Genomic DNA, 12,351 nt, shown 5'->3' on the forward strand with positions numbered 1-12,351 from the left:
GTAATCTCTCTAAAACATGAATCTATTTTTGTCATTCCTCTGCTTAAAACCACCCTTAAAACTGATTGCCTTCTAAATAAAGTTCTAACTCCAGTATATGGTCATACAAGACCCTTGTTTGACATAGTATCTGTTTACTCTCCCAGCCTATTCACTCACTATAATCTCCTCACGCTCTCTGCTCTAAACATTCTGAATTATTTTTGTTCCCAAAAATTGCAATGCAAAAGAGCCTTTGTACATGCTAAACACTGCACGGAAGACCCTCCTTTCCATTTAGCTCACTCAGCCTTCAAGATTCGGATTAAATAGTACTGAATCTGACCTCTCAGACTGGGTTAAGTAGTCTGCCTATGTTTACTGCAATCAGAGGGCCTATCATTATTTATTGCAAAATTGCCTATGTTTTTCAATTTCCCCCACTAACCTGCAAGATACAAGATAGGAGATTTGGTGTTTTATTATTCAAAGTAGTTCAAGCAATGCTTGCCACAAAAAAAAAAAAATTAATTGGAAGGTACAATTTTAAAGAATCTATTAATTTGAAATACATTAGAAGACAAGAGGAAAGTTAAAGTAACAAGCAACTATTAAATGCAATCTTAACTGCTCTAGATTGGTGATATAATTTCTTCTGCCTTCATAATATTTAAGAATATTGTATTTTTAGTAATTTGAAATTACTTTGAATTTACTTTAAATTTGCATTTACCTCAAAATGTTTTCCCCTAGGAGTATCTCTGAAAAAAATATTTATTATTTTTTGGTTAGGCATCCTTTTCTAAGAACAAAATATCAAATTTGTGGTTTCATTCAGTTTTCTTAAAAGAGTAGTCTGTTTCTAGCTAAATTGTATTCCAAAGTCTCTCAACCCAGGAATTGTCATAGTGCTCCCAGTGAGTTACCATGGTAACTCCAAATGTTTCCCACCATGGCATAGATCAGGTCCATCATGACTGCCATGACAAGACCTCTGAGAGTGATTAATGGGTGAAGGCACTGTAAAAGGGTCTGTTAAAATGCTATTATCTCTGAAAACTAGAGGACAGTATAGAGTGTTACCATTCACAAGATTTGCCAACACTAAATTTTAAAAACATATTAATTATTTTTTAAAAGAGTAAAAAGCACACTAGCAAAAGATCAAGTCCTTATGATTCTCTTGGAAGCCAAGACTTGTCAGACACTGTGCCAATAAAAATTATTTGACCTTAAATAATATAAAGAAATCCAAAATAAGAATGCTAATATTAGCTTAAAAGGCAAATAATATTTTATATAAAGATAAGAAAACAAATTAATATTACTGTCTTCATTGTATTCATGGAGATTAATGAATAAAAACATTGATATAAGCATATCTTCTTCATGGACTCATCACAAAAGGTGCAAGTCAAATCACTGAGCTCTGCCTTGAATCTCTCAGAACAACTATATACTAACATTCACTGAACTGATTATTCACTGAATTGGCAATAAGGCTACTAAACTGTTGGTCAGCAATTCTGATCCAATACACTCTCCCAAAGAACAGAGAAAACAAGGATACCCTCAAAGGAGAGAGAAATTTTACTGAAGGCCCATGCCAGTTTCTGATTCACATGAGGAATGTGATATAGATAATACCAGCCTATTAGCTGCTATCTGAATCTCTCTCGTTTCAGTACTCATGAAGATAACAGCAGAATTCAAATACTAACTGCCACAACATCATGCTGATCTTCACTAAATTTGGCAAAAGGGTCCTCAGCACGGAAATATGAAACTACTCTCGAACCATATAACTAAAAAGTTTCCTCTATTTATAGCCATTATGTTTGATTTTAACTTTTTAACACTGGCACTCACTATAAGTCTAGAAAATTAAAGTCAGCCAATGATTCTACTACAAAATATTTCTTTTCAAATGTTCATGCCTAAATGATAAAAAGAGCCCTTAATAAAAATACTTGAACTTTACTTATTACATAAAACAAAAAACTAAATTATAGTCTCAAATCTTACAAATATAAACAATTTTTAAAGTACATTAATCACATAAACAAGTCTGTGTCAGCATGCCCACACCAGGCCACAACAATGGCCGCCGCCAGTGTCCCAGTCCCTGGAGAGGTCTCACCTCTCACTGCAATGCACTCAGAGCCTATGACAAAAGCCCTGTGCCCAGATACCCTGTTTCTGATCTCTAGTGGTTGTGGAATCTAGGAAAAGGCACAGAAATGCCAAGTCAGAGCAATTGCATTTGGGATTCAATGTACTCTCAGCTGTACACTGACTGCTTCCTCACCTACCATATGTACAGCAAGCATAATGAAGTCATTTTGCTGGCAGTGATTACAGAAGACAGTGACATTGAAGAAGAGGCTCTGTCCGAATTTGGGAGGCCTAATAAAAAAGAAAAGGAAAATGAAACTGAAGAAAGAGACTTCTATAGTATTAAAAACTTGGGAATGCTTGAGGGGTATCATCCATCCACCACTTTCATTTTGCAGATGGGAAAATAAGATGAAGAGAGAACATGTCCCCGCCTCTGAGAGAACAGCCTTAAAGAATGCAAAAAGAGACCTTGGCTTGTAGACTCAGACCATTCCAAAAGATCTATAAGGTTGTTTGACTTCACTTGAACAGTATTTGTTTTCTCTTTACTTCAGCAGTTCACTTCCAGGTGGAGTTGAGCATGGATGATACAACATATGTGGGCCCTGAAGCCTGATCATGTTGTAACCATGTCATATGCCACTATGGTTGGACCAAGCTTACTCAAGATACCCACTCCAGGAGAAGACAAGTCCGGTTGGTTCTGAGATTTTATGGGGATAAGTAGGCATCATGTAGGGCTCTCCATATCTGAAAATGATTGACATTGCTGATTCTCACATTGTCAGTAATCCATAGTGTGTTCTGCTTCTAGCACGTTCACCTTTAGAAAAACCAGGGAAACTTAGAAATTTTTTCTTCTCCTTCAGATTTCTTTAATTTAAATGTTTTGGGAAAATATTGGCTTCCTTCCCCATTTCTTCAGCTGTTGTCTACTGCAATGAATCAGCTTGAATTTCTCATGTCATGTTATTTCTTTTTTCTTTCCAAAATAGTGAAAGAATGTAAGTCCTCCCAGGCATATCACACTGAGAAATATTGTGAAAAAAATGGACAACATGGTTTCTGTGAAGGAATTAATGGCTGACATTTATAACATGCCTACTGTGTGTTAGGCACATAGATGTATTTTGAGTTTTAACACAATGTTTGCCTCCTCCACTATTCCACTTCTTTGGGAATGCATCAAGCCTTTCATAGTAGAGTGCTGTTCATCCCAAGAGACGTTCAGTGTCCCTGGTCCAATGCTATTGTGTTTATCATTGCAGGATTTATAGCATGAAATTCTTTTCCATGTCTTCCTTTGCATTTTGCATCTTGCACTTACAAAATGAACCCATTCCCCAATATTTAAGATGGTCTTCTTCTTCTTCCTTCCATGCATATATTTCTCTCTGCATTTTGGACACTTTGATATTAAAAGCATCTGTATTAAACAGGCAGATTTGAAAAACTTAAAAAAAATCACATAAACAAAAGATTGTATTATTGATAACTCAAAATTAAAAATAGTCTATAGAAGTCAAATTTCTTAATCTGTATTGTACAATGGATCCCAAAATCTTCCCAATTCTCATCATTTTCTGGCAGGATGGTACACATCTTATTTGCTAAGAAGGGTTTGTTACTAAAATATCACCTTTAAAGTGCCTAATCTACACACAAAATACTCCAAAGGAAACAAAAAGGCAATCTTTATATGTAAGGTAAAAAGAAAAAAGTTATAAATCAAGCCTAAGATTACATAATCTTTCAAGAGATATAGTCAACTTTACGACAAAGTGTCTTTTTTCTATCCAAGTGAAAAGATCTTGGAGCATGTATGTCTAGTTCTGTATATACTCCATTAACTACCCAATATGAAATAGGAGTATTTTTATAAAGCCGTAATTATATTTTCTTAATATGGCTAAACATGTTCTTATCTCATTGCAATGGTTTGCACCATTCTCTTTTTTCCAAATTTCCTAACAAACTGAAGTTAATAGTTGTCAGATTTTTTTTAACAAGTCCTAGGCTTAAATTCTGGGATGTTGATATAGGAGTTCTGCACTTATGTTTTTCATGCTAACATTCCTTCCTAAGTTTTCTAATGAAATCTCCTTTCTTTGTGTATCAGTGAGGTTGATTTTATATAACAGAAAAAGAAACACGAATGGACTTAAAGAAAATTATGGGCTCATATTACTGAAAAATATAGAACAATGGTTCTCAATCCTGTCTGCATATTAGAATCACCTGGGGAGGTTTTTAAAAAATGTCCTTTTGGGGCCGACCCCATGGCGTAGTGGTTAAGTGCACAAGCTCTGCTGCCAGCAGCCTTGGTTCAGATCCCGGGCGGGCACCAATGCACTGCTTGTCAAGCCATGCTGTGGCAGCGTCCCATATAAAGTGGAGGAAGATGGACACAGATGTTAGTCCAGGGCCAGTCTTCCTCAGCAAAAAGAGGAGGATTGGCATGGATGTTAGCTCAGGGCTGATCTTCCTCACAAAAAAAAATATATATATATCCTTGTCCAGATCCTAATGCCCCCTCCATAGAGATGATGCTTTAAGTGGTCTTTGGTGCTCCAGACATTTATACAAATATTTTTTATGGATTCCCAGATAACGTCCAATGTCTACACAGGGTTAAATACCACTGCTTTAAAAGAAGGGTTGGTTTCAGATGTGACTTAAACAAGATTTCAATTTTATTTCTCTCTGATTCTTGAAGCCCTATGATCTTCCGTGTGTCAACTCCTTCCGCAGACAGGCTCTCTTCACGATAGAATAATGGCTACAGCCTTATATCCACATGTTACACAATCCAGAAGAAGACAAAGCTTCTTCTTCAACCAAAGAACACAATCTAGGCTATTCCTGGGGCCAACTTAGTTCCTAATCCCACCTGAACGAATCACTATGGCAAGAGAGAGAGAATTATGCTAAGTATCATAATTAACCTAAATCAAGCAACATAAAATTAATACAAAATTCTATGTCTGCAACTATGAAACCTGGAACATTCTAACTGAAGCAAAAGCATCAACTACCTCTTAAGAATGTCTATATAACTCAGGACACACATGAAAAACTAGAGAAAAACCTCAATAAATAGTGGCAAAAGTCAACAAGGACAGATGCAGCAGCTGTTTGATTTGCAAAATGCTTTATATAGCAAGGTAGGGATGATGGAAAATTAAAACAAAAACCTGTGAGTAAATGGCTACGAAATCAATGCCACTGATCTTTTTTTAAGTTACAATGGATAGTCATTGAATATAAATGTGCCCATAACTTTATATTTACTCCTACATGAAAATTATTTATTTGATTGAGAGCTGAATTATAGGACATATTTAGTAATGTATTCCTCACAACGAATGAAAGATTCCTATACTTTATAGTCATTAAATAGTGATAGTCAAAATGCTTTATGTCATAAAATATTTATGATACAGCCTTGATTGAAGAAAACAAAATACAAAAAAGCTATTTTCACTATTATTATAATGAAAGAAAAATTCATTAAAACATTAACAGTTGCTACTGTTTGTTAGTAGAACTGTATAAACTTCTTTTGTTCTTTCTCCTTTTCTGTCTTCAAAAATGTCTTCAATTGCGTATTACTCTTACAAATGAAAAAAAACTTTAATAGACCATTAAGTTGTCTCAATTACAGAATCAGTGGAAATACCAGGGAAATAAAACCTTTTAAAAATCTTTTACTTCATTCTAAAACTTGAACTTATAGATTTTTCTTTTCTAAGAACTGAATGTTTAATCATGAGATCTGTGTGAATGTTCTTTGTATTAATGTCAATGGTATGATATTCTAATGCTTACAATACATGCAAAATACCAATAACTGGAATGTTTCCATGTAAGGTAACACTTACACAGCACCCTAGGAAACCACCATTTATCCCTTGCTTAAAATAATTTCCATGGCGAGGCATTTAGTTTTTCTTGAGACTGCCTACTCTGTAATTAAAATTCTTTAATTACTAAATTGCAAACAAGTTGAATGCAATGATGGCATCAAATACTTATCAAAATGCAAATAAATGGAAATTTTAAAGTTCAGAAAAGATATGGGGCAGAAGAGAAATGGTGAACAAAAACTGGCACTTTTTATAACTGAATTACATTTTTATACCTATAAAAAGTCAATTACCCGGGGCTGGCTCCGTGGCTTGGCGGTTAAGTGCGCGCGCTCTGATGCTGGCGGCCCGGGTTCGGATCCCGGGCGCGCCCCAGGGAACCGCTTCTCCGTCCAACGCGAGGCCGAGTCTCACGTGCAGCAACTAGAAGGATGTGAACCTATGACATACAGCTATCTACTGGGGCTTTGGGGGGAAAAAAATGAATAAATGAAATCTAAAAAAAAAAAAAAGTCAATTACCCATGTAATGGAAAATGGGAGGAAAGGAGAGAATTATTTTAAAAGGACAGATTCAAGAGTTGAAAAGAATCTTCATCAAACTTTCTCATTTTGTTTTGATTTTGAAAATAGACAATATTAAAAGGAAAAATAAATAAATCCACATTGTAAATGCAAGATTTTAAAACAATTGTCTTTGTTGTAAACAAGCAGATATAGAACAGGCAGATAAAACTTAAGTAAGAATATCGAAGATTTGAATAGCACAATTAACAAATTTGAGATGATTGACATATTTAGAGCACTGCACCCAATAACTGCAGAATACACATTCTATTCTTTTCTTTTTTTTTTTTTGCAGGGAAAGATTCACCCTGAGCTAACATCTGTTGCCAATCTTCCTTTTTTATTTTTTCTTCCCCAAAACCCAGGTGCATGGTTGTATATTCTAGTTGTAAGCCCTTCGAATTCTTCTGTGTGAGCTGCCACCACAGCATGGCAACTGACAGATGGAGGGTGTAGTGCAGCAATCAGGAAACGAACCTGGGCCACCAAAGCAGTGAAAGTGCCGAGCTTTAACCACTAAGCCATCAGGGCTGGCTCTAAATGTTCTTTTCGAGTATACCTAGAACACTTACAAAAATATGTCATACGATGGTCTATAAAACAAGTCTCAATAAATTTTTTTCAGGATTTAAATCATGTAGACTATATTTCTGACCACAGTGAAATAAGCCAAGAATCCAGAAAAAGACAATAAAAAGTAAATGCATAAGTGTCTGGAAATTAAGCAATACAATTCTAAAAATCCATTGAGTCAAAAAACAAATTATAATGGAAATTATAAAATATTTTCAAGTAAATGATAATGAAAATATGATGCATCAAATGTGTGGAACGTAGCTAACATGGAGCTTACAGGGAAATTTATGGAGAAGAATAGCTAAAAATCAAATATCTAAGCATTCAATTAAGAATCTAGAAAAGCAAATTAAACCTAAATTAAGTGGAAAAATAAAATAATAAAGACAGCAAGAACAATAAACATAGAATAGAAAAACAACAAAGCCACAGAATAGTTATTTGAAAAGATCAATAAAATTGATAAAATATCTAGCAAGACTGACCAACAAAAAGAGAGAGAAAAAAACCACTAGTTACCATTATATGGAATAAAAAAGCAGGCATCAATTATACATCCTAGAGATATTAAGAAATAATAAGAGGATATTATGAGCAAATTTATGCAAATATATTTGAAATTTAAATATAGTGGGGAAAAAAACTGGCACAAGAAAAAATAGAAAAACAGTCCCTAAATCTACTAGAGGAATTTAATCTGTTATTAAAAACTATCTCAAAAAATTCTAGCCTCAAATGATTTCACCAGTGAATTCAAGAAACATTTAAGGAAAAATGCCAATCTTACACAAATTCCTACAGAAAATAAGAAAAGAGGCAACACTTACCAACTTAATTTATGAGGTAACCATTACCATGATATGGAAGCCTGACAATTAAATTACTAAAGAAGAAAATTAAAGACCAATCTATCCCGTGAACATAGAAACAAAAAGTCCTAAATAAAATATCAGCAAGTAAAGTGCTGTAACATATAAAGAGGATACTACATGATGAATAGATGGGGTTATTCAATATATGCAAAAATGGATTCATATTGAAAAAGCAATCAATGTAATTTACTACATGAAGAGAATAAAGAAGAAAAATAACAAATACCCCAATAGATGTAAAAAATATTTAATAATATTTAATACATATTCCCAATATAAACTCTTAGCGAACTAGAAATAGAAGAGGACAGAGATTGGATTGGTGGTTACCAGAGGGGAAGGGGGGAGGGAGGAGGGTGAAAGGGATAATTCGGTACATGTGTGTGGTGATGGGTTGTAATTAGTATTTTGGTGGTGAACATGATGTAATCTATGCAGAAATAGAAGTATAATGATGTACACCTGAAATTTTTACAATGTTATAAACCAATGTTACTGCAATAAACAAAAAATTAAAAAACAAAAGAAATAGAAGAGGATTTCTTTAAATGATAAAGATTATTTTTTAATTACTGTTCATATTATACAATATAGGGAAATATTGAAATGTTCTCCCAGATGTTCATTCTCACTAATTTTATTCAACATTCTACTGGTGCCAGTGCCAATACACTAAAACATGATTATCATCATCATCATAAAATGCATATGGATTGCAAAGTCATTTTCCATAGATTATATAGTTTTGTACATAAATAATCTGAATTAAACTACCTATAAACTATTAGAATAAATAAGTGAATTTGGCAAGATCACTGAATATAAGGTCAACGTGCAATAATGCATTTCTAAATACTAGAACAAATAATTAAAAAATAAAATTTTTTTAAAAGATACTTGTACCTTAGCACTAAAAAAAAAAATCAAATACAGGAGTTTTAGCTCCAGTTCAGACAGAGAAAGCACAATCCTCCTTGCCTCTCCCACTGACTCCACCTTAAAACCCTATACAGAATACTAGAGCACTATCTGAAAACTGTGAAAACTAAATAGGGGGCTTTCAGTTTCAGACAAAATAAATAAGCACATTCCACCCTGCAAATTACAACTAAAACTCTGGATCAAATAAAGCTATAAGAAGACCCTGAAAGGTGGAGAAAATAAAGTAGACTGTCTAAGAGCCTTGGAACTCAAGGGAAGATCTGACAGTTAATTCCAACTGACACAGAAAAAAAAAAAGCCTTTTCTGTCTAGCCAAAGAACCAGGAAGAAGAAATCCCTGCAGGACTTGATGCTGCTCCATAGAAACACCACAAAAGAATCCACACCCTGCCCCTTCCCCAGGGGTTGTGGAGACTGTGGGACAGAGCACTGTGGACCATCTACGTGTGGCACTAAAGAGGTGCTACCTCTCCCGCTCCCCACCCGGTGCAGCAGAAACTACAGGCCAGAGCCTTGTCACTCAACCCCACCCTGTATTAAGCAAATGACAACAAAAAGGCAGCATGTCACCTCCTCCCAGGTAGACAGTGGCAGGAGGGGACAGATTACAGAAAAGAGGGAGCTGAAGAAAGGAACTGTTTAAATCTGTGTGTGAAGTCCTGGGTACACCCCCAGGCGGCTCATGGATGAAACCAAATCAACAAAGCAAAAGCTCTAAGAACTGAAATATCATGTAGAACACTTTCCACGTTTCAAATTAGCCACTGGGTAGCACACAAACAAGGCAGAACAGAATAGCACTGCAAAGATTTTAAATACTAAATTGACATTTGAATCACAGCCCACAAAAGTGGTCCAGGATGTGTGCTCTAAACCCAAATAAGTTGACTGTCTGCTAAAATAGTAGATTTAAGTAGAAACCAGAATTTCATAACATAATACCAAAAATGTCCAAGACATAATCCAAAATTACTCATCATACCAAGGAAACGGAAAATCTAAACTCAAATGAGAAAGGACAATCAACAGATGACAAGATCAAAATGAAACAGATGCTGGAATTATTTGACAAGGATTTGAAAGCAAATATACAAAAGTACCAACAAGCAATTACAACATTCTTGCAATAAATGGAAAATCAGAAACTCTTAGCAAGAATCTAAATCATACAAAGAAAAACTAAATAATAATTTTAGAATGAAAAATACAATAACAAATTTTTAAAACCTCACTGGATGAGCTAAATGGCAGAACAGAGATGACAAAGGAAAGAATCAGTGAACTCAAAGATAGATCAACAGAAATTATCCATTCAGAACAACAGAGAGAAAACAGATTTAAAGAGAATTAACAGAGACTTAGATATCTGTGGAAAAATACCAAAAGTTCTAACATTTATATCAGAGCCTCAAAAGGAGAGAAGAAAGAGTGCAGGGATAATATATATATATATATAATATACATATATTTGAAGGAATAATGGCTAAAAATTCCCACATTTGACAAAAGATATAAACCTACAGATTCAAGAACCTCAAATAAGATAAACCCAAGTAAATCTATACCCAGACACATCATAATCAATTCCTGAAACTAAAGACAAAAAAAAAATCTTAAAATTGATCAGAGAAATAATACATTACCTTTGAGGGAACATCAACGCAAATAAGAACTGACTTTTCTCATCTGAAAACCATCCATCTGGTTTCCTTTCTGTTCGTCACACATCAAGTATTTTCAGGGCTCTGGTGCTATACACTCTTTCTGTCTGGATCAACCTTCCTTAGCCTCCACCTTGACTTCTTCTCATTCTTTAGATCTCAACTCAAATGTCATCTTTTTTTTTTTTTCCTGTGAGGAAGATCAGCCCTGAGCTAACATCCATGCTAATCCTCCTCTTTTTGCTGAGGAAGACCGGCTCTGAGCTAACATCTATTGCCAATCCTCCTCCTTTTTTCCCCCAAAGCCCCAGTAGATAATTGTATGTCATAGTTGCACATCCTTCTAGTTGCTGTATGTGGGACGCGGCCTCAGCATGGCCGGAGAAGCGGTGCCTCGGTGCGCGCCCGGGATCCCAATCCGGGCCGCCAGCAGCGGAGCGCACGCACTTAACCGCTAAGCCACCAGGCCGGCCCTCAAATGTCATCTTATCAGAGAAAACTTCTGGGAGTATCAACTCGCCCCATATCTTTGTCATTCCTCCCTTTCACAGCACCCTGTTTATTTTCTTCCTGATTCATAACACCGACAAAAAAATTGTGTTTATTTAATTTTTTTACTTATGGTCCCCTCTGCGCTAAAGAATTAAGGATTCCCCTCTGCACTAAAATATTAGTTTCATAAGGGCAAAGATTTTCTATGCCTTAACTTGTCCACATTTATGTTCCTAGCATCTAGAATTACTCATGGTAGACCCTCAATAAGTATATGTTGAATGCCTGAATGAATGAATAAATGATCAAGTGCTTGAAATTAAACTAATGAGAAAGTAAGTGAGGGCAAACATTGAGTAAAATGTAGTGTAAATTATAGGATATTCTAACTCAGTTTTCAATATGCACTTGTCTTAACATTCTCTGAGAGCTTTAAAAACTATGCATACTTGGGCCCTACCTCACAATAATTAATTCATAAAATCCAGGGGTGGGGACTTGGCATTGGCATTTTTTTAAAGCTCTCTAACTGATTCTAAGAAGCTTTTTAAGCCAGGGCTGAGAAACACTGGCCTAACTGTTGGCATGTAATTTTGGATTTACTAGCAAATAGAGAAATCTAGTTACAATAATGATCCAATAATACAATTCTAAAGAGGAAAGAGGCACCTTTATGATAAAGCTTGAAGGAGCTAATGGCTTATTATTAACTCTTCTAGCAAAATAAATCACTGGTATGTACCTTCCAAAAATGCTGACAACACAATAGATATCTTACAAGGATGTTAAAAATAAGCTTCAACCTGGAGGGAATTTGTGCAATTTAAGCTTCATGGAAAATCCAAATAATCATGACAGAAACAGGAATAGGAAATGAAAAAGGATAAATAGCTGTCCTGGGAAGTTAACAAATGTGTTTTTTTCCTTCATCTCTCTCAATCCACTAAATAAAGAACCAGCTCAAAGTTTACTTCCTTCAAAAACTTTCCCTGCCTAAGTTCATCAATTGAGTTGGGTTTTACAATACTTAAATGCCATTTGTCTGGAATTAGAGCAAATGAAGAAGTTACAAGAATTAATTGGGGTTGGATGCATTAAAATTAAAAATACCAATTATAAATCCAAGTGGAGATGTCAGATAGGCAGCTGGACATATGTCTGAGGTCAAGGGAGAGGACGGGCTGTAGACATTAACGACCTACAGTGTCCTTGAACTATAGAACAGCTTCTACTCCTTGATGGTGTAATGACAGGAATATAGCTTTAAATGCTCAATTAA

General features: G+C 35.1%; 1 protein-coding gene across 5 annotated transcripts in view; it reads right to left on the reverse strand.

Moving 5' to 3' along the window:
* The window catches only part of STPG2 (sperm tail PG-rich repeat containing 2), a 223,210-nt gene that overhangs the window by 43,743 nt on the left and 167,116 nt on the right, over positions 1-12,351 (reverse strand). The window lies entirely within an intron of this gene.

This window comes from Ceratotherium simum, chromosome 8, assembly GCF_057802395.1.
Source record: "Ceratotherium simum simum isolate JZ-2026a chromosome 8, ASM5780239v1, whole genome shotgun sequence".
NCBI lineage: Eukaryota > Metazoa > Chordata > Mammalia > Perissodactyla > Rhinocerotidae > Ceratotherium > Ceratotherium simum.